This window comes from Apodemus sylvaticus, chromosome 9 (assembly GCF_947179515.1).
Source record: "Apodemus sylvaticus chromosome 9, mApoSyl1.1, whole genome shotgun sequence".
NCBI classification, from domain to species: Eukaryota; Metazoa; Chordata; class Mammalia; order Rodentia; family Muridae; genus Apodemus; species Apodemus sylvaticus.
Window position 1 is genome coordinate 104,098,164 of NC_067480.1, and position 22,983 is coordinate 104,121,146.

The 22,983-nt window shown below is 45.9% G+C and overlaps 1 pseudogene; it reads left to right on the plus strand.

Moving 5' to 3' along the window:
- The first annotated feature begins 15,684 nt into the window (after nt 1-15,684).
- LOC127692949 (heterogeneous nuclear ribonucleoprotein A1-like) lies at nt 15,685-17,339 on the plus strand (annotated as a pseudogene).
- The last annotated feature ends 5,644 nt before the right edge of the window (nt 17,340-22,983 follow it).

A 22,983-nucleotide genomic window follows, 5' to 3' on the forward strand; every position in this document is an offset into this window, starting at 1 on the left:
CCCACCCTGAGTCAGATGGCTACTTACTCCCGACTGGTCTCTGCAGTCGCCTTCCCAGCCTTCCTCCTAGTCCCCTTCTGCTCAGAGTAACCGCCAGCCTGCCCGGTTTGTTACGTTTATTGTTAATATTGAATGGCAACTTGACAGAATCTAGAACCTCGTAGGAGGCAACATCTTTGTGAATTGTGGATTGTGTTAACAGAAGTGGGAGGACTCACTGTCAGGATGGACAGCACCACTCGGGGGCTGGGGTCCTGGGCTGACGATAAGAAAGCAGTCTGGGCACCCGGATTCATCTCTGCTTCCTGACAGCAGATGGGGTGCGACCAGCTGTCCCCTGCTCCTGCTGTGATTTCCTCGCCATGGTGGACAGTACCCTGGACAAATAACACCTTCCTTCCTTAAGCTGTGTTTGCCAGGCATCTTGTCCCGATAAGTACAAGTCTGGTCCAGGCAAAGTCTTAGGTGGTCTTTGATCTCCTTCTAAAGAAATGAGATTTCGTTGTGTTTTTGTGTTTCCTTGGTTATACTTCAGACTCATGCATGGTAGCCTGGTATTTTACCGCTGAGCTGGAGCCCCCAGCCATTTTGTAGCTATTTATTTATTTTTAAAGTTATCTCCATGAATATTGTCTTAGGGTTTTACTGCTGTGGACAGACACCATGACCAAGGCAAGTCTTATAAGGACAACATTTAATTGGGGCTGGCTTACAGGTTCAGAGGTTCAGACCAGTATCTATTTATTTTATGTCTATGAGTATACTGTAGCTGTACCAATGGTTGTGAAACATCATGTGGTTGCTGGGAATTTGAAATCAGGACCTCTGCTTGCTCCGACCCAAAGATTTATTTATTATTATATGTAAGTACACTTTAACTGTCTTCAGACACACCAGAAGAGATGGTCAGATCTCATTACAGATGGTTGTGAGCCACCATGTGGTTGCTGGGATTTGAACTCAGGACCTTCCAAAGAGCAGTCGGTGCTCTTAACTGCTGAGTCATCTCTCCAGCCCCCTACATCTTCATCTGAAGATGAAGGCTGCTAGTGGAAGACTCTGCTCCTAGGCAGCTAAGATGAAAGCCACACCTCCCTACAAGGCCACATCTCCCAACCAGGCCACACCTTCCAACAGTGCCACTCCCTGGGCTGAGCATATGCCAACCATCACACGAGTTTTGCCTGCTTGTAGATCTGTACACAGTACGCAGAAGCCAGAGAAGCCTTCAGATCTCCTAGAACTGGAGTTACAGATGGTTGTTAGCTTCCAATTGGGTGCTGGGATTCAAACTCAGGTTCTCTAGAAAAGTATCTCTCCAGCCCCTATTTACTTACTTGGCTAGTTAGTTAGTTGTTTTGAAACAGGGTCTCATGTAGCTTTGATTGACCTTGAAATCACTCTATAAACAAAGGCTGGCCTTCAACTCCTAATTCTCCTGCCTCCACCTCCCAAATACTGAGATTACCTACTGTAATAATGCTTGATTCACTAAAATACTTTTATTTTGAGACATAGTCTCAGTGAATTTTCTCAAGCCAGCCTTGAACTCACTCTTTAGCCCATACATATCTTGAGGGTTTTTTGTTTGTTTGGTTGAGTGGTTGTTTTTTCAAACAAGGTTTCTCTGTGTAGCCCTGATTGTCCTGGAACTTTCTTTGTAGGCCAGGCTGGCCTCGACCTCAGAGACCCACCTGCCTCTGTCTCCTGAATTGGGAGTAAAGCCATTACACCTGGCTATAATCCTGCCTCAGCCTCCCAGAGAGCTAATAGTAAGCCTGTGCTGTAGGCCCAGCTGTTTTGTTTCTTCTCCTCCTCCCCCTCCTTTCCCCTCCCCATCCCTCCTCCCTCTCCCCTTCCCCTCCCCCTCCTTTCGCTTCCCCATCCCTCCTCCCCTTCCTTCTCCCCTGCCCTCCACTCCTCCCTCTCCCCTCCCTTCTCCCCCTCCTTTTCCCTCCCCCTCCTCCCTCTCCCCTCCCTTCTCCCCACTCCTTTTCCCTCCCCCTCCTCCCTCTGTCCTCCCTTCTCCCTGTCCTTTTCCCTCTCCCTCCTTCTTCCCCTCCCCTCTCCCCTCCCCCATCCCCCTCTCTCCTCCTCCCTTTCCCCTTCCTCCTCCCCTCCCTCCTCCCCCTCCCCTCCCCTTTTCCTCCCCTTCCCTTCCTCCCCCTCCTCTTTCCCCTCCCCTTCCCCTCCCCCTCCTTCTTCCTCCTCCTCCTCCTCCTCCTCCTCTTCTTCTTCTTCGGAAACAAGACACAATCTTTCTTGCCAACATACAGCCAGCCATATTTGCTTTCTTGCTTCATTAAAGCAACTGTTAATCCACCTTTTGAGACCCATAGAAGAGGATATTTGTCAACTTCTGTCACTAGTCAGTCTGATAGGGAAGAGAATCTTTATTGAAATCCAATGAAACTTCAGATTTGTCAGTCCATGCCCTGTGTGATCCCTGCTTAGAACATTTGTGTGGCACCTTAAATTTGGTTTTGTGTGTGTGTGTGTGTGTGTATTTGGGGGGGGTTTGGTTTTTTGGTTTTTTTCGAGACAGGGTTTCTCTGTGTAGCCCTGGCTGTCCTGGAGCTCACTCGAGACCAGGCTGGCCTCAAACTCAGAAATCTGCCTGCCTCTGCCTCCCAAGTGCTGGGATTAAAGGCGTGTGCCACCACCATCCGGCTAAATAAATCTTTTTAAAAAATAATAAAATAAATAATTAAATATTAAAAAAATAAAATGTGGTACCTATGCACAATAGAGTTTTATGCAGCCGTGGGGAAAAGTTAAGGCATGACATTTGCAGGGGGTGACTGTGACTGGAACCTGTTTACGCAAATGAAGCCAGACTCAGAAAGGAAGTATATTTCTTCCTTGCCTCATTCCTGTAGCCTGGTTAGGTGACAAACCTGAGTGACATTCATCACAAGAGACCAAGAGCTCTTCTCTAGATCTTCCTCACTGACCTGAGAGCTCTGGCTGGAAACCGCCCATTGGCGCAGCCATGTGAGTGGACTCTACTGGAGTGGGCCCAGCCATTTAGACACTCCTCAGTCTCTGACCCCTGAGCCCGGTCCTGATGCTACAGAACAGCTCCGGCTCTGCTGACATCCGGATGCCATAGCAAGAAGGCTCCTATGTTCTTATGGGCCCTGATCTTCTTGAACTGTGACTATCCTATCCTGGGCCTCAGTTTCTCATTCATTATCCACCGTGCCCACTTCACAGAGCAGCATGGACTTTAGGGAGATAATTTGCCCAGTGCTTGCATGAAGCAGGCCTTCCACACGAGGTTGTGTGGAGTCACTCTTAGCTTACAAGGGTTTGAATGTTAGCCGACCCATGTTCTCAGTTTATCTTCATTTCCTGGATAACAACACGGTCAAGGTGAATTGCCCAGAATGGCTGACAATGGATTTCTAAAGGGACTTTCAGAGTCACAAGCTCCTGCCCAGCACCTCCCTGAGTCCTACTGTTCCTGTCCCCATTCAAGGTTGCTTAATTAAATTCATCTTTTTTTCCCCACAGGAAGGATACATTTTGATGTTTTCAGAGTTTCATATTTTCCAAGTGCTTCTAAGTGAAAGTTCATTAGAAGGAAGCTTAGGTTTGCTAGATGGGATGTCTCTTTGAATCATAATGAATGTAAATTTATGATGTCTTTTCCATTCGTTAAAAGAGGATAGTATAGGGGCTGGAAAGATGGCTCAGTGGTTAAGAGCACTGACTGCTCTTCTGAAGGTCCTGAGTTCAATTCCCAGCAACCACATGATGGTTCACAACCATCTATGCAGCTTACAGTGTGCTCATTTACATAAAATAAATACGTTTTTTTTAAAGACATACATGCTTTTAGGCCAAATTTTGGTCCCTTCATTCTATTTGCTTCAACCTCCAACTTTTCCCAAATCAACTGTGTCTAGATTTCCCCTCTAGTAATAATTTCATCAGCTGAACTCTGGAGTGTTTAGATGTGTAGTTAGTTTTAGTCCTAATAGGGACTCGAGGACATGGTATTTGGGGTAATGGAAAGTTTTGAAAACTTATGAGTGTGTGTGTGTGTGTGTGTGTCTGTGGTTTTGAGATAGGGTCTCACTAGTGACCCCTGGCTGGCCTGGAACCCACTGTGTAGCCTGACTTTGATCTACATGCCTGTCCCTCCCCAGTGAGAGGTTAAAGGCATGTGTCATCGCCCCCGGCACACTTAACAGTTTTTTAAAACTTGAAAAACACCATATTTTCTAGATAGCGAGAACAGGAAGAGGAAGCAATGGGTGGTCACTGAAGAGGTGAAGTGCCAGGGCACCAGTGCAAAGGGGCAGAAAGCAAACAGAGGGCTGGCGTAGGCCTGACCAGCTGAAGGAGAGACACGGCAGTGGGGCTTCCTTTAGGGTCTGTACCAAAAAGGAACATTACCACAGAGTGCCTGTTCCTCGGGGCCACAAAACCAGAGCTGACGGTGTTAGACCCGAGGGGAAAAACATTTCCACGGCTGTCTGATTAAGCAAGCTTTATTTAGATTGGCCAGATGGCTGCCTCTCCCTAAGCCGGGGTTTCAGAGAGCAGCCCCCTCACTGGCTGCTTTATGGGAAGGGTTAGAGTTGGCAGAGAACAGCTGTTGGGATAATTGGCTCTTAGCACCTGGCAGAAAGAGCAGAAGGAGGGAGGGCTCAAGGTGGGATAGATAGAGCAGGATTACATCATGTGGGAGCGGAGTCATCGCGGTGTTCAGGAATTTAGCAAGGCAATGGGGTGGGCACCCTTTATGGGCTTACGAGTTCAGCCTAGGTTGAAAACAGTTTTTAGGTTTAGGAAACAGAAGCTTATTCTTGTAAGGTGTGGAGCGTCAGGAACAATGTATAACAATGTGGCTCCGGTTTTGCTCTCAGTGGGTCTAGGCGGATGTGTTAGCTGCTTTTCTGGGTGTGGTGGTCAAATTGCTGTCAAGGAGCAATTCGAGGGAATAAGGGTGTCTGGACTCCCATGTTCAGGGCCCACAGTCCACCCTGGTGGGAAGGGATGTCAGCAGGAGCGCTGAGGCAGCTGGGCTCCTTGTGGCTTCATTATTAAGAAGCCGACAAAGGAACATGGTACTGAGCTCACGTTCTCTTTAAGTGGAGGACTCCTGCCCTTGAGGTCGGCTGCACACTTTCAGGGTGGGTCTTTCCTTCTCCCATACGCACACACCACATATACATGTTCACATTTCATGTGAATGAAAAAGAGGCATGGACTCACACTGAGCTCTCGGGATGCTGAGGCAGGAGGCTGAGCGTTAGATTGAAGCCCATCTGTCCGGATACATAGACACATTTCTGAGTGCAGAAACAAAGAGGTGTAACTTTTTCCCCCCACTAAGGTTTCTCTGTGTAGCCCTGGCTGTCCAGAACTTTAAACCAGGCTGGGCTGGAACTTAGAGATCTGTCCGCCTCTGCCTTTAATTAAAGGCCTGCACTATCTCCCAGCTGTGTGCAACTTTTAAGCTAGGGACTTAACTCAGGGTCTCCCACATGATACAGGAATGAATGCTCTACCAACGAACCACACTCTACAAACACATGACAAGCGTGCACTCTTTAAAATTTACCTTCACTTTCTAAGGTATCCTCCCCTAAGTCTCAAAATCCCACTTCAAAGAGTGCGGGATGGAGCTGTTTCTCCACCCTTGCCTTACTGTAGGGCATGTGGCCAAACTTGTGATCCTTGACGTTAAGATCAGTTCTGTGGACTGGAGAGATGGCTCAGAGGTTAAGAGCACTGACTGCTCTTCCAGAGGTCCTGAGTTCAATTCCCAGCAACCAGGCTCACAACCATCTGTAATGGGATCTGATGCCCTCTTCTGGGGTGTCTGAAGACAGCAACTGCAGTCTGGCAGTTCCTCAGAAAACTGGGCACATCACTTCCAGAGGATCCTGCTATACCACTCCTGGGCATATACCCAGTGGATTCCCCAGCATGTAATAAGGATACGTGCCCCACTATGTTCATAGCAACACTATTTATAATAGCCAGAACCTGGAAAGAATGCAGGTATCCCTCAATGGAGGAATGGATACAAAAAATGTGGTATATAAACTGTATACTCAAATATATAAAAAATAAATAATTAAAAAAAAAAGATTGGTTCTGTATGTGCTGGGATTTCCAAGTCTCTAATTCTAAGTGAAGTTGAACAGGTTTGAGTGTTTATGATGACATTCAGATCCCTTGTTAATTTTTCCACTGTGTTTTTCATCTTTTTCTTTGCATATTAAGAACAAAGGGTACCACCATTTTTATGGGTAGGGAGTGTCTTAGACATGGTGGGGGGTGGGTAGTTGACAAGGTGAACTTTGATCCACTTATCCCACTTACAAGAATTTACCCTTAGAAAGGAGCTAACCCTTCAGTAGAAGGAGATAGCTATATACCCAGCAATATTCATTTTTTAAGAAAAAAATGGAGAAATCAGCATTGAAAGTGAAACTGTTTTGAGGCTGTGCAATGTGGAGTGCTTCTGAGTGCCGGAAGCCACAGGCAAAGCAGCCCCTAATAACAATGGCCGAAGAGGACTATGCCAATGGCCTCATGAAAATGACCCACTCCTGGGAGGGAAAATGGAAGATTGAAAACTGCGGAAGGAGGTAAGATGAGCTCACCAGCAGAGAGTGAGAGGCCAAAGCTTTTACGTTCAGACTCCATTTTAGAGAACCTGACCTAAGTTTGAACTCAGGTAGACTAACAGGCTGGTACCTAGCATTAATTTCCAAGTTGCCCCCCGCCCCCCAACAAAACCCCGAGCCTAGCTCCAGTCTCTAGGCTGATCCCCAACAAAAGCATCTTCTCCAGGTTACACCCCCAAATGAGACCAGTGTCTCCGGGTTATTCCCCCAACACACCTGCACCCCAGGTCACAAACCCACCCCCTGCCTGATGACTATCAATGCAGAGGGGAGCAGAAGTTTACGATATGACTCCCAGCACCCGCCAATTATGTTAAAGACCACGGTGGCTTTCCAATTAGATGCTTGCACATTTACTCCCTGCTTGCTGCTTACAATAAAGCCTTGCCCCATAGATATTGGGGGGGGCTCCCCATTACCAAAACTGTCCTGTGTGATGGGGGGGGGGCATCAGCTGGAACTATCTCCACTAGAATAAAGACCTTGCTGTGAATTGCATCAGATCGGCTCCTGTCTGTTTTTTTTGGGGGGGGGGGGTGGTTTCAACCCTTCTCTGGCACTAGAAGGGCATCTGATCCCATTGCTGATGGTTTTGAGTCATTGTGTGGTTGCTGGGAATTGAACTCAGGACCTCTGGAAGAGCAGTCAGTGCTCTTAACTGCTGAGCCATCTCTTCAGCCTCCAGGAAACACTTCTAACGGTAAACGATAAGCCAATCAAGAGATGGAGAGGGGTACAGGCAAGAGGAGAAAAGGTGTGACTGGGTGTCTGCCAAAACTATGCTGTCCCCTGGGCTGCTCTGTGCAACACATCAAGCAGCAAGGGTCCCCTCACACCTGCAGCTTCCCAGCCTCAGCCACAGTAGTGCAGCCTCCTGATATTTCTCTGGATTCTCTTCATCTGTTTTCTATACTGAATTTCTATACTGTTTACTATAACTGAATGTAGTAAGGATAAATAAACCTTGGAAACTGCCTGAAGACCCTATGTGGAAACTTTGTATCTCCTTCCTCCTCTGTTCCATTATCTAACCTAGTTGTCCACTATAACCTGCATCATGATAGCCTGGAGCCAGGCAGTCTATAAGGATAAAACAGCCTTGTCTGGGCAAACTACTCCCAAAGGGAGAAAATGCAAGCTATCAGGCCCTGCAGCTGAGTTTAATTTCCCATCCCTCCCCCCAAACCTCTTTTTCTTTTTCTTTCTTTTGTTTTTTTTTTTTTTTTTTTTTTTGGATTTGGTTTTTTCGAGACAGGGTTTCTCTGTGTAGTCCTGGCTGTTCTGGAACTCACTCTGTAGACCAGGCTAGCCTCGAACTCAGAAATCCACCTGCCTCTGCCTCTGCCTCCCAGAGTGCTGGGATTACAGGCGTGCACCACCACCGCCCGGCCCCCCCAAACCTCTTATACTAAGCAAAAGCACTCCCTTTGGCAGGAACCCCCTTCCTGCTGTGTCTGCCTCTCACTCTTTGGAATAAACAGCTCTGTCTGGTGAGGTCAGATTGGTTTTTTTTTTCCTCCTCTTTAAGCCACCTCAGAAATCTAACAAATTCCACAGCTGGTAATTAATAGATAATAAAGGTTTATTTGGGTCACTTTGGTTTTGGGGTCAGAAAAGGCTGCGGTCCAGGAGTGGCATTTGGCAATGCCTTTTCTGCAGAGCAAGACACGCCCTGGTGAAACGGAAACAAACAAGAGACCTGAGTCAAATTATTTTCTTCAGTGACTGGCTCCTGAGAGAATCATTAGCCCATCCGTCTGTTATACCCTGGTTCTGTGGGCTACCCAGAGGAGCTAAAAAACTGCAGAGTCTGATGCAATCGTGCAAACGAGTCTGTTTATTTCGAGTCAGGCTCGGAGTGCAAACCTTCCCACTAGAGTAGGAGTGCGACCCCTAGTCTAGAAGGCTTCCCGTTTATTTACAGCATAGTTAGGAATTCTTTGAATACTTAGGGTGATGGGGGAGTCGGATGAGGCAAGTCGCAATTCAAAAACGATACCATTTGTTAGGGCGGAATTGCGAGGCTGAGAGGAGGATTCTTCTGACCTAATGATTATTTTTGTGGGACTCTCAGGAACTAGTTTTATAACTGTCTGTGACCCCTGACCACCTCCCTTCCATGATTTAAACATGGGACCTTAATCTCCTTTTTCTCAGCTGCACCTGGGAAGTGCCCAGCCGGTTATAGGGAGAGCGTTAGCCTCTTGGTTATCAGGGAGGCTGTCATCCCTCTGGTTCAGGCTGGCACCGGTGGCTCCTCTGCTTCTCTCAGCAGCCAGGAAGGGGGAGGAAGTTTTGTGCTTGCTGCAGGAGGGCAGGGGTGGGGGTGGGGTGGGGTAGTAGTGGTGGTGGTGGTGGGAAACTTCTCCGAGAAAGCTCAAGGGCAAGCTTCCTGCACCTCAAGTCAATTAATGAATAATCTCCTGAGTCCCCCCTGGGAGTGTGGAGAGGGCTCAGCCGTTAGGAGCACTTCCTGTCCTGGCAGAGGACTTGTTTGGGTTCTAGCACCTGCATAGTGGTTCATAAAAATCTATAGCTCCAGTCCCAGAGGAGCTGACATCCCTCCCCTGGCTTCCGAAGGCACCAGGCACCCATGTCGTGTACAGTCAAAACACTTACCCACATAAAACAAGCAAACACATATAAACAATTCTCTTTAAATGTCCCACCTGGTCCCACCCCTTACTACCACGTCACCAGCATTATATTTCAATGTGAATTTTATTGGATGGGGAACATAAAATCATAATATTATCAATAATTTGTTTGGTTCAACTAGAGGTCAGTTTATATTTGTGGGCATGTGTATACATACGTATGTGTGTGTGTGTGTGTGTGTGTGTGTGTGTGTATTTTCATGAGCATGGCTCAGGTGTGTATGCCAGAGGGTATTGTGACAGGAGCTTTTAAAAACTTGGGGTTTTTAAAACAAAGTCTTGGGCTGGAGAGATGGCACTGACTGCTCTGCCAGAGGTCCTGAGTTCAATTCCCAGTAACCACACGGTGGCTCACAACCATCTGTAATGGGATCTGATCCTCTCTTCTAGTGTGTGCACGCATAAATGAAAAACAAACAAAATAAAAACAAAGTCTCTTTCCCTGAGATCTGGAGTTCTCTGGTTCATCTAGGCTGGCTGACCAGTGACTCTGCCTTTCTAATTCTTGTATTATAAGCAAATGTCACCAGGGCCAACCTTTTGTGTGGGAGCTCGGACAAACTTAAGTTCTCACATTTGCGCAACAAACACTTTACTGACAAAGCCATCTCCAGATAAGCATGACCAGTGGTTTTGTTCTGTTTTTTGTTTTGAGTGCTGAAGACCAAAGCTGGGGTCTCATGCAACCTAGACAAGGTCGCTACCATGGAGTTATATCTCCTTAGCTCCCATTTTTCTTATGATTTGCCTTCGAGCCGGTTTTATATCTAATAATGTAAATTTTATATGGTGTCAATTTAAATAATAGTAAAATTATAGAAATAAACATTTACATTAGCATCCTCTGGAATTGTCCCATCATCCTGAGGAGCACACACATCTGTGTGTGGGTGTTATGCTTTTGTTGCCTGTCCTGAGGTGGGTTTATTTGGGAAGGGGAACTTCTAGCTTGTTTGTGCCTTTGTCCTGGGCCCCGGTCCAGATCAGCAAATGACTGCAGTCTTGGGCTAGTGAGGCCTTACAAAGCCAGACTCAGGAATCAGGGTGGTGAGGCTGATTTGCAAAAATGCAAAAGGGATAGATAGTTGTGGTTCCCCCCTTCCCCCAGGGTTTCTCTGTATAGCCCTGGCTGTCTTGGAACTCACTCTGTAGTCCAGGCTGGCCTTGAACTCAGAAGTCCACCTGTCTCTGCCTCCTAAGTGCCTGGATAGCACCTGCCTCTGCCTCCCAAATGCTAGGATTACAGGTGTGCACCACCACACCCGGCTGATAGTTTGTTTTCTTAAAAAGCCCCTTCCAGGCTGAGGAGGAAACTCAGCAGCTAAAAGCTGACCTGTTCCTCCAGAACACCTGAGTTCTGATTTTCTTTGTATGTGGTTTGTTGTTACATAGTCTCTCTGTGTTACTCTGGCTGGCCCTAGAATCACTATGTAGACTAGGCTGGTCTTGTCCAAATGCTCACATATCAGGCAGCTGATAGCTGTCCTCTTTAGGGACCAGCACATACAGACATAAACGTACATAAATAAATAAAAATAATAAGTTTTTTTCTAGAAATAAGGACAGCTGAGTATTGTGATAGACATCTTTAATCCTAGCACTCTAGAGGCAGAAACAGGTGGATCTCTGTGAGTCCAAGGCCAGCCTGGTCTACATGGTGAATTTCAGGACAGCCAGGGCTATACAGAGAGGCTCTGTCTCAAATAAACACACACTTACATGTGTTAGGGTGTGACTCAATGGTAAAGTGCATGTCTTTCACTTAGGAAGTCCTTAGGTAGTCCTTAGGTATGGAGGGGGAGAGGAAGTCCTGTGACTGAAATTAAAGTGGGATTTTTAACACTGCCAACTTCATGAGGATCTAGTCAGCTAGGAGACAAGGATCTGGGCAGGCATGAGAGGGACAGAGACATTTGGTCTGCCACAGTTGTTGATTGGCATTGCAAGACAAGGAGAGGGAGGAAGAGGAAGAGGGGGCGGAGGAAGAGGGGGCAGAGGAAGAGGGGGCGGAGGCGGCTGTGGCAGCTGTGGTAGCAATGGTACTTCTGTTTTTAAAAAACCACAAATGAAGTGCTAACATAGATTTTCCAAAAAGAGGGGTGTATTTTATTCATATTTCCCCAAGAGGATCTGGAAAGCTCTCTGTCCAAGGAGCTGCTCTCTCGGGAGGAACAGTGTGAGGAGCAGATACCCCAGGGTGGTCGGAGAGCTCAGTGAGTAGGACTTTTGATCAGGTCTGTCCTTGTAGTCCTGAATGTGAGAGGGAGAAATGTAGCAGATGATGTTATTTTTTTGTTATTTATTCATTTTATGTATGTGAGTACACTGTAGCTGTCTTCAGACACACCAGAAGAGGGCATCTTATCCCATTACAGATGGTTGTGAGTCACCATGTGGTTCCTGTGAATTGAACTCAAGACCTCTAGGAAGAGCAGTCATCTCTCTGCTGAGTCAACCACTGAGCCATCTCTCCAGCCCCGGGTGTCATTTTCTTGACTCCAAAGTAATTTTCAATTTCTTTGCTTCAATCTGTTTCTTTAATGGACACATGCAAACATAAAATCGTATCTATTAATGCTAGGTTCCAATACCTGTGTACATTGTATGATGTTAAAGCAGGTTAACTGTATTATTTTCTCAGTTATTATTTCTAGAGGGTGAGATCTTTGAAATCTTCTACGTTTTTCACATTTCCAGCTTATTATTGATATGTAGTCAGGCTACTGTGCCATAGCTCACCAGAATTTCTACCTAACTGAACTTATTTCACAGACCATCTTACCAAAAATAGATTTAGAAATCTATGAGAACCAATGAGCAGAGTGTTATCAATGTGCGAGTAGGGTTTATACCGGGCCGCTAAGGGGCTTCCTACTTGTCTAACAGACCTCAACACATTTGGAACATCTGTAGGGTCTGCCAGAAAGCTTCTGACCCACAGCTAGCTTCAAAGGAGAAAGTGTACTTTATCTGCCTCGAAGGCTGCTCTTCCCTGATGGCGACATGCCAAGCGACATGCCTGGGAAGATTTCACAAGTGTTGTCTCCAGATTGGGTGGCCGAAACGGTAAACTGGGAGGTTAAGGGACTAGAAAGATGGCCATCTATCACATGGTGCAAGAAAATGGGCCTGTAGGATGGGCGGGGCCGGGGCCAGGGCCTGAGGGAGGGCTCCGTGCTGACTTTTGGAATTCAGTGTAACTCCTCGGTCACAGCACCTCTTCATTTGCGGCTTCTCTTGGGTGGTGGCGGAAAGGCTGCCACCAGTGGCCTGTCGCTTGCACTGCACTCCTGAGCATCCTGCTGGCTACCCGCTCTGTATACCTCACCCAGCTCGGATTTTCTCATCCAGAAGGCGTGGACTTTTTCAATCTGCCTATTTCATATCGTCGATGTGGTGGTCAAAAGACAGAACCAGAGCTCGGAAGGAAGACCCGTGCGGCACCTGCTGGAGACCCGGTTTTCAAGGCGGCCTGATGTGACAGTTGCATTTAGGCAGAGTGTTGAGACGCCCGAGGTTTATCTATGTACTTCTTTTGAAATTTTAGTTACATCTTAGTTTGCTGTGGCCAAATGCTTGACCAGAGACACCAAAGGGAAGATACTTTATTCTGATTTCCGTTTTGAGGGGATCAATCAGCTGCAACGAGAAATGGTAGACATGAAGGTTGAGGCTACGGGTCATAGTGCACCCACAGTATACAGCCTGCTTTCCTCTTTTTATTTAGTCTAGGACTCCAGCCACTTGGATGCTGTCCTAGCTAGGATCTACCTACCTACCTATCTATCTATCTATCATCTATCTATCTATCTATCTATCTATCTATCTATCTATCTAATTATCTATCTATCTATCATCTATCTATTATCTATCTATTATCTATCTATCATCTATCTATCTATCTATCTATCATCTATCTATCTATCTATCTATCATCTATCTATTATCTATCTATGTATCCATCCTTGACACAGTTTAGAGATATCCGGGAAAAGGTGATTCATTTGAGAACATGACTCCATCAGATTGCCTATATGCAACTCTGCATTTTCTTGATTATGGGGAGCCCAGCCTACTTGGGGTGGGTGCCAACCCTGGGCTACTGGGAGTTGAGGAGGTCTTTGTGCAAACATATGTTTGTTCAAGTGTGTGTGTGTGTGTGTGTGTGAGAGAGAGAGAGAGAGAGAGAGAGAGAGAAATAGGGGTTAAACATTTGCATAAATGTTTTGCAAAGTGAGGCAGATAGCACAATTACAATGTTTGATGGAAAATACTAATTTTTCCTGTTGTTTACATTAGGAAGATGGCTCAGTTGTTAAGTGTGTCCCCAACAAACTTGAGAGTCTTGAGTTCTGATCCCCACCACCCACTAAGAAGCCAGAGGTGATGACACACACTTGTAGTCTTCACAGAGGAGGTGGAGGGGGAGGCATCCCTGAAACTCACTGGCTAATAGCCTAGGCAAAGTGAGGTTCCTTTGCAGGTTCTGAGACATGTTCACAAAAAGAATTTAGAAAGCTCAAGAATAAATTTATTAGAGTTTAAGAAGAAAAGAAAAACAGTACAGGGTATACGTTAAGGGAAAAATCCCAGCAGTCACCTAGAGCAGATGGGAAAAGTGTCATGCCTTGTAAGTTTGTCACAAAATAGAAATAGATTAAGAAAGAGAAGTGTGGGCCTGGAGAGATGGATGGCTCCGCAGTTAAGTGCACTGTCCTCTCTTCCTGAGATCCTGAGTTAAATCCCCAGCAACCACGTGGGGGCCCACGTCATCTTTAGTGTGATTTGTCGCCCTCTTCTGGCAAGTAGGTGTACATGCAGATAGGGCACTCATATACATAGCATAAATTATTCAAAAAAAGAAAAGAAAGAAAGAAAAAGAAGTGCAGGTTAGGCATGGTGGCACATGCCTTTAATCCCAGGCAGAGGCAGGGGATCTCAGTGAGTTCAAGGCCAGCCTGGTCTACAGAGCAAGTTCGAGGACAGCAAGGGCTACACAGAGAAAGAAACCCTGTCTTAGGGAAGAGGAAGAAGAAGAAGAAGAAAAAGAAGAAGGAGGAAGAAGAGGGGAAGGAGGGGGAGGAGGGGGAGGACACTGTAACAGTGAAAGTGGGCTGCTGAGCCAGGTCAGAGCCTGGCCTGTGACGTGTGTGTCCTTCACACCCGCTCCTGAGTTCACACCTGCTCTGTTAGATAATATCAAATCAAGGTAAGATTTGGCCTGGCTGTTTTCACGTGTTAATCTTCCTTCTGCTTAAGTTCCTCCTCTCCTACCCCAGCCTCATCAAATCTGTGACAACCAGGCCCAGTGAGAGACTGTGACTCATGAATGAAGGATCAGGAAGGCGGGGCGGGGGTGGCGCACACTTTTAGTCCCAACACTTGGGAGGCAGAGAGGCAGGTGGCTTTCTGAGTTCGAGGCCAGCCTGGTGTACGGAGTGAGTTCCAGGATAGCCAGGGCTACACAGAGAAACCCTGTCTCGGGGAAAAAAAAGAAAAAAAAAAGAATCAAGAAGGTGTCAACCTCACACACACACACACACACACACACACACACACACACACACTCATGCCCACATGCATGCAGACACACACACACTCACATGCTTGGAGGCATGCACACCAGAGAGAATGAAGAACAGGACTTTTAACTATTTGTTCTTTAAGGTTTTTATTAAGGTAGTCACATAACTGTACTCTTCCCAAGATGGCATGACCCCTGGGTGAACTGTACCCCATTTTATCGACCAGCCATGTGCAGTGGTTTGAATAAAAATGTTTCCCATAGGCTCATGTATTTGAATGCTCAGACCAGGGAGTTGAACTCTTTTACTCTTTTGCTAGGATTAGAAGTATTAGGAGGTGTGGAGGAACTCTCTCTCTCTCTCTCTCTCTCTTTCTCTCTGCCTACAGATGAAGATGTAGCTCTCAAGTTCTGCTCCATGTTGTCTGCATGATAATTGACTGACTGACTAACCTTCTTTGTGTGTGTGTGTGTGGTTTTTTGGTATTTTTCAAGACAGGGTTTCTCTGTGTAGCCCTGGCTGTCCTGGAACTCACTCTGGAGACCAGGCTGGCCTTGAACTCAGAAATCCGCCTGCCTCTGCCTCCCAGAGTGCTGGGATTACAGGCGTGCACCACCACTGCCCGGCTCTGACTAACCTGAATCTGTAAGGAAACCTCTGTTAATTGATTTCCTTTATCAGAGCTGCCTTGGCCGTTCTGTCTTCACAGGAATAGGACAGTGACTAAGATGTCATGGAAAAAAATAGCTTAACCATATTTTATTATTGTTGGTTTTTAACTTTAGGCTGGAGAAGGGCTAGTTTGTGTGGCCCACAACTTCAGATGGGTGTTTGAGATAGGAGAAAGGTAATTGAATTAATGGCCCCGGGGCACGTTCTTATCTTATTCCTTTCTGCTCTTTAACGCTTTGGCGGAAGCACCGCTGAAGGCTCTCATAACCCTGCCATCATGTCTAAGTCAGAGTCTCCCAAGGAGCCGGAACAAGAGAAGCTCTTCATCGGAGGGCTAAGCTTCGAAACAACCGATGAGAGTCTGAGGAGCCATTCTGAACACTAACCGACTGTGTGGTAATGAGAGATCCAAACACCAAGAGATCCAGGGGCTTTGGGTTTGTCATATACACAACTATGGAGGAAGTGGATGCTGCTGTGAATGCAAGACCACACAAGGTGGATGGAAGAGTTGTGGAACCTAAGAGAGCTGTGTCAAGAGTAGATTCTCAGAGACCAGGTGCCCGCTGAACTGTGAAAAAGATCTTTGTTGGTGGTATTAAAGAAGACACTCAAGAACATCACCTACGAAATTATTTTGAGCAGTATGGGAAGACTGAAGTGATAGAAATGACGACTGACAGAAGCAGTGGAAAAAAAGAGGGGCTTTGCTTTTGTTGCCTTTGATGACCATGACTCTGGGTAAGATTGTTATTCAGAAATACCATACTGTGAATGGTCACACTGAAGTAAGAAAGGCCCTGTTGAAGCAAGAATGGCTAGTGCTCCATCCAGCCAGAGAGGTCGCAGTGGTTCCGGAAACGTTGGTGGTGGTCGCGGAGGAGGTTTTGGTGGCAATGACAATTTTGGTCGAGGAGGGAACTTCAGTGGTCCTGGTGGCTTTGGTGGCAGCCGTGGTGGTGGTGGACATGGTGGCAGTGGGGATGGCTATAATGGATTTGGCAATGATAGAAGCAATTTTGGAGGTGGTGGAAGCTACAGTGATTTTGGTAATTACAACAATCAGTCTTCAAACTTTGGACGGATGAAGGGAGGAAACTTTGGAGGCAGGATCTCTGGCCCTTATGGTGGTGGAGGCCAGGACTTTGCTAAACCACGAAGCCAACGTGGCTGTGGAGGTTCCAGCAGAAGCAGCAGCAGCTATGGCAGTGGCAGGAGGTTCTAATTACGGCCAGGAAACAAAGCTTAGCAGGAGAGGAGAGCCAGAGAAGTCACAGGGAGGCTGCAGGTTACAACAGATTTGTGAACTCAGCCAAGCACAGTGGCGGCAGGGCCCAGCTGCTACAAAGAAGACGTGGTTTAGACAATGGTCATGTGTGTGTGTGTGTGTGTGTGTAAAAACTCCAGGACTGTATTTGTGACTAATTGTGTAACAGGCTATTTTAGTTTCTGTTCTGTGGAAAGCGTAAAGCACTCCAACAAAAGTTTCCACTGTAGACCTTTTTCACCCACGCTGTTGATTGCTAAATGTAACAGTCTGATCATGACGCTGAATAAATGTGTCTTTTTTTTTTTTTAATGTGCTGTGTAAAGTTAGTCTACTCTGAAGCCATCTTGGTAAACTTCCCCAACAGTGTGAAGTTAGAGTTTCTTCAGGGTTGTGCCAAGTTCCATTTGGAATTTATTTATGGTCGCTTGGGTGGAGAAGCCATTGTCTTCAAAAACCTTGGTGTTGTTAAACTGCCAGTTACTGCTGTAACTTTTAATTTTTAATGAGTTTCACCATTGAAAGGGTCATCTGAGCAGTCACAATTTGGTTATAAAATGGTTGTTGGCATACCCTATACAATATCAAAATTGAATAACAGTACCAGATAAAAATAACAGATGGGAATGAACCTTGTGTATCATCCATTATCATGTGTACTCAATAAAAATGATTTAATTCTCAAAAAAAAAAATGACCCAAAGTTATCTTGCTGTCTTTGGACTAGGAATGGATGGCTAATTGTGTTTGTGGTCCTCAGCTTACACTTTCACTCAGTGACCATTTTAAGCTGCCATCTGGCCTTTTGGTTCATTTTCATGAAGCAGCAATGAGCAGGTTGTGGATTACTTCATAAAACCCTCTGCTAACCTAGTCCTAGTCCTGGAAGCTTCTAGGCTGAGAACGTTTTCAGCCTCCGTCACTTCCTGCTGAATAAGCTCAGCCTTTCCTGTTCTTTCTGAGCTCTGGTTGGCTGGTCAACTCAGTGGTTCTGGCTCCCACTCCCCTCCCAGCTGACTTATCCACTCTGGCTTCTCTCGGCTTCTCTCAGAATGGCTGTGTGGCTTCAAACCAACTTTAGCAATCGTTTCTAATTTTCCGGCTCCTTCTCGTTTTCTTGCTTGTTCTGACATTACCTGTGTCTAGCATGTTCTCTCTCTAATCTGTTTCTGTAAAACTCTCCCGGGAAGCCCGCCTCCTCCCTCTCTGCAGCTCTGCCCTCCCTCTCAACTCTACTGAACTCTACTGCATTCCTGTAGTGTACTCTCTCCTTTCTGTTCTGTCTCTTCCTTAAGTAGCTTTCCTTTCCTCTCTGTTCTCCTGAGACTTGGGCAGATCCTATTCTGTCAAATCTTTCTCTGATTCATCACATTTTCTGTCACTGAATTAGACATGTCTTTCAAACACGGCTGCTTCCTTCCATAAACTGACTTTACCTTCATGGTTTGGGATTAAAGGTGTGTGCTAAAGACATGTCTGTATTCCAGCCAGAGGGATTAAGGGTTCGTGCTAAGGGATGAGTCACACCCTAACTAGAAACACGTTCTAACCTCTTCATATCCTGGGGTCGAGGGATGTGCAGCTATGCAGTGGTAGTCAAGTTGTGGCCTGGTGGTTATCTCCATTCTGGTTCTGCAAGGTGGCCCCAGAAAGTCCTTATCCCTTGAAGGGACAGACTGGTTCTTGGGAAATGTCAATGGCTGCTCTGTGTGTAGCCTTGTGATCAAGGACAACTGTCTTCATCTGGAGAGTGGGCTGTCCTTTGACGGTTAGTTGTTTCTGGGGTCTCAAGTCACTGAAGATTTAGGAATGATGCAGTAGCATCTTAGGAGCCCTTTGGAAGTCTGGGACAGAGCCTGGTGAGATTCTGACAGAGAGGTGGCAGTTCTCTCTGGACTTTCAGCCTTAAGGGGCATGGGATAGATTAGGTCTTAGCGGTTTCTAAGTGGGAGCTTCTGAGCCGTGGACGGGCTCATGCACATAGGGTAAGCAGGTGACTCTGATACCTAATAGAAAGATGGGAAAGTCACCGGAGGAACCTCTCTCTGACTTAGGAATCCAGTTGAAGCCTGTGAGGCTGAGCTCTGACCACTCAGAGAGAGACATAGGACTGCTTTGCATTAGAAATTAAGACCCATCTGGACCCAATCTGGAGCTGATTGATTGGGCTACATACCTAATCAAAACTTTCTGCCTTTGGGTTGTGTGATCATTTTTGTGAGACACTCCCTCACCCCTAGCCCCAGCACAACATTATACACACACACACAGGACACCACTGTAGTATAGTTAACAGTTTAAGGACTTTTTTCCCTTCTTAGATATAAACTGCATTTTACTAGGAGTGTTAATAGAAGTTCCATTTTCAAGGAATAGACATGAATTAAATCCCCACGTGCCACCCTGGTGCTTTCTGATTTCATTTTATCAGGTTATAATCCCACTCAGGGCACTTTTGAGCCACCCACTAATCCCACTTATCAAAAGAGAAAGGGAATGAGAGGGATTCTCACAACCTTTTACAATGAAATTCCAGAGCCATCCAGATGGTTTATAAGGCCGATTGTATATATGGCTTAATTAACTGTAGCTCTCCCTCCAGAAGCTCATGCCCACACCTGAGAATAAGCCTTACTTTTTTTCTCTGAGCACCTCTTCTTATCCTAATCTTTGTGCTTAAAGTCTATGTTAAAATATTGATGAGTGGTGGCTCATGCCGTTAGTCCCAGCATTTGTGAGGCAGAGGCTGGTGATTCTCTGTGAGTTCCAGGACAGCCTGGCCTACAGAGTGAGTATCAGGAGTGCCAAGGCTACACTGAGAAACCCTGTCTCAAAATGAACAAAACAACAAACAAACATAAATAAATAAACAAACAAACAAATAGCGAGTCCAACTCTGTGTTGAAGCCACGGTTCTGGCTTGGCTTGACTTCAGACCCTAAAAGATTAGGGGAGCTCTTCAAGTCCCCAAGGATGACAGCAGAGAGCTGGGCCTCTGTCCCCTCACGGCTGACAACACAAAGCAAAGCCAGCACAGACAAAGAGGAGGCAGAGAGAACTGTCAGACTTTGCTCTGATGTTAGTTATGGGAAGTGGGTCTCTCTGAATAGCCACGTCTGTATGGAAGATTCTTCACACTGACTAGGACTTCGTGGTGTGAAGAGATGTGTGTCGTAGATCTGTTCACCATATTTGTTCAGTCTCCCTTGTAGCTGCCACTTTCCAGATTCTATATTTGAACTAACCACCTTGACGATGAGGTGAAATCTCTTGAAGGTGTTATCTTAGGTGACTACTCACTTCCGCTAGACTAAAAGCTCAGGATGAAACAAGGAGAGTTAGAAATTGCATATTTGTTACCTTTAATATATACCGAACATAGTCAAACTGCTGTCTTATATTATAAAAGTCTAAATAGAGTAAAAGCTTCACGTCCAACACAGTCAAGTATAGAGAAACGGCCTGAGGAGACTGCTCCCGGCTTGCCAGCTGACAGGCATCCTAGGCTCTTTGTGACTCTCAGCAGACTGAGACAGAGGAAGAGTACTTTCTCAGGCAGAGGATCTGGTGCCCTGCCAAATAAGCTGCAAACCTGAGGAAGCCGCCTTCACAGCCTCTTCTCCAGAGAAAGTAACTTTGTTTTTGATTATAAGAAGTAGCATGTCTACCAGTCTGACTGCAGACAGAAGTCTTGGTCTGCAAGGAGGATTGGGCCACTCTGAACCAAGATAAGCTATTGCTTGGGAAACAGCACCTGGTGCGAGCTAGAAACGGTGGGAAAATCTTTCTTCTGCCTTCTGTGTGAAAGACACTGGATTTTTCAATAAATGATGCCATAGCGAGCTATCGGGGTGCATCCCTGTGTCCTGGCTAATGTGACCTTCCACTTGGGACCCCTCAACACACTGATGCTGTCAGTCTTGATGGGGAACGCCAAGCTCTGCTTCTGAATGCCTGCTGGCTTCTAGAAATGAAGATAGCTGTTTACAGAATCTTTCTTTTCTTAAGACAGGATCTCCTTACATAGGTCTGCCAGTCCTGGAACTCGATATGTAGACCAGGCTGGCCTTCACAGAGCCTCTGCCTCTGCCTCTGCCTCTGCCTCTGCCTCTGGGAGTGTTGGAATGAAAGGGAAGTACCACCGAGACTGGCTCAGAATCATCTTAAAAGACAGCTACACTGCAAAAACTGTCCTTGTCAATCCCAGTTCTAATTGCAACGGGATTTCCCACTGGTGGCTATGAGGTCCTAAGAGCATCTGAAGATGACTATGAAGACCACAACTGGAGTAAAATAGTGCTGAAATTGTTAAAGGAACCAGCGCTAAACCGGTTTGAGCTGTGTGAATTTGTAATGGAGGCTTGGACTTTTCTAGAGCATGAGCTCGACGGGCTGCTTCATCTCTAATAGACTTTCTCCTTTTCCACCTGAGCGCCTGGTTGAATTTCATGCTGATCAGGGTTCATTCCTGTTACAAGAATGTCACTAGATAGCATCTTTAAACTACATATATATGTATATGTATATATATATGTATGTATTGATATGTATGTATATATGTATATATTATATATATTATAGTATATATTATACACTTAATATATAAGATTACATAATATATCCTATATAATTTAATATAATCTATATTAAATTTAGTATAATTTTATATAAATTATATAAAAATACATAAAATGATATAGATTTTTATATATAATTTATATATTATACATGTTGTATATATATGTGTAAAATTTTAAAGTACAACTTACTTTAAAAAAAAGACTTATTTATTTATTATATACACAGTGTTATGCCTGTTTATATGCCTGCATGCCAGCAAAGGGTGCCAGGCCCCATTACAGATGGTCGTGAGCCACCATGTTGCTGGGAATTGAACTCAGAACCTCTGGAAGAGCAGTCAGTGCTCTCAACCTCTGAGCCACCTCTCCAGTCCCTAGATATAGGTATATATGTGTGTCTAGGGGAGGTTGTGTACATATGTGTATAGTTGCTTGGAAAGGCCAGAAGAAGGTGTCAGATCCTCTGGGACTTAAGTTATAGGTTGTGAACTGCCAATGTGAGTATTGGGAACCCATGTCTGCTCCTCAGCAAGGGCAGTATATAATCTCAACTGCTGAGCTGCGTGGTTAGCCCCCTTTGGGGCCATCTTTACCTTCTTTTGGGATATCTTTAGCCATCTTAATAGCCGCTGACTCCCACCTCTGTTTCTGGCAGCATCCCTGTGGCTATGAGATAAATCATTTGGAAGTTCTTATCAATCAGACAATAGAGTAGTTTGGAGCGCTGCTGCTGTGATTAAAACCACCACCAAAAAACAACCTGGGGAGGAAAGGGTGTGTTTGGCTTCTGGGCCCTGATCACAGTCCAGCACCTGAAGACAGTCAGACAGGAAGTGAAGCAGGAGCTCAGTGGGAACCGGGAGGATTGCTGCCTACTGGCTTGCCTCCGGGGTCCTGGCAGCTCCAACCCTTCCCTCACAGTACAGCTTGCCTAGGCGTGGCTCCGCTGTCAGAGGACTGAGCCCTGCTGTATCTATCAACCATCAAGCAAAAGGCACGCCAACATGCCTATAGGCCAATCTGATAGAGACATTATTTTTTTCCTCAGATGAGTTCCTCTTCCCATCTGATTCTAGTTGGCATTAAGTTGGCAAATCCCAGCACAGCCACCCTCGTGGACTCTAACCCCTATGACTCCAGTGGCTCCCTACTATCCTTCCCTTTATACTTAGTATACTTAGTTTATTAGTTTCTGTTTTATGACTGTGAAGTTCATGCGACCTTTTCTACCACAGGGCATGGCATTTAGGGAAAACGGAGGCCAGGTTCATGGGCCCTATTAATTAACATTTGCTTCTGAAGAAATTACTTCTCATTCTGTGTAGCAAGAGCTAAGTTACCGTGGGGACCTACAAAATGCTGTCTGGTAAAAGCCATTTCTCAGTGTCTAGTCTAGAAACATTTCAAGAGGGTGAGCGCTCCTTACGGGCAGGACTCCAACCGAGCTGAGGGCACGGGCATGCTCAGAGCACTGTCCTCCCTCGACCAAGACAGAGGAGGAAATTCTTTCTATATGGACACTGCAAAGCCTGCTGGAACTCAATGACCACGACGTCCTCACTACATCTGTGGCTACGAAAACTGCACAGAGAGCACATCCTGTTCCTGTCCGCCTTGTTTCTGTGGTCAGGG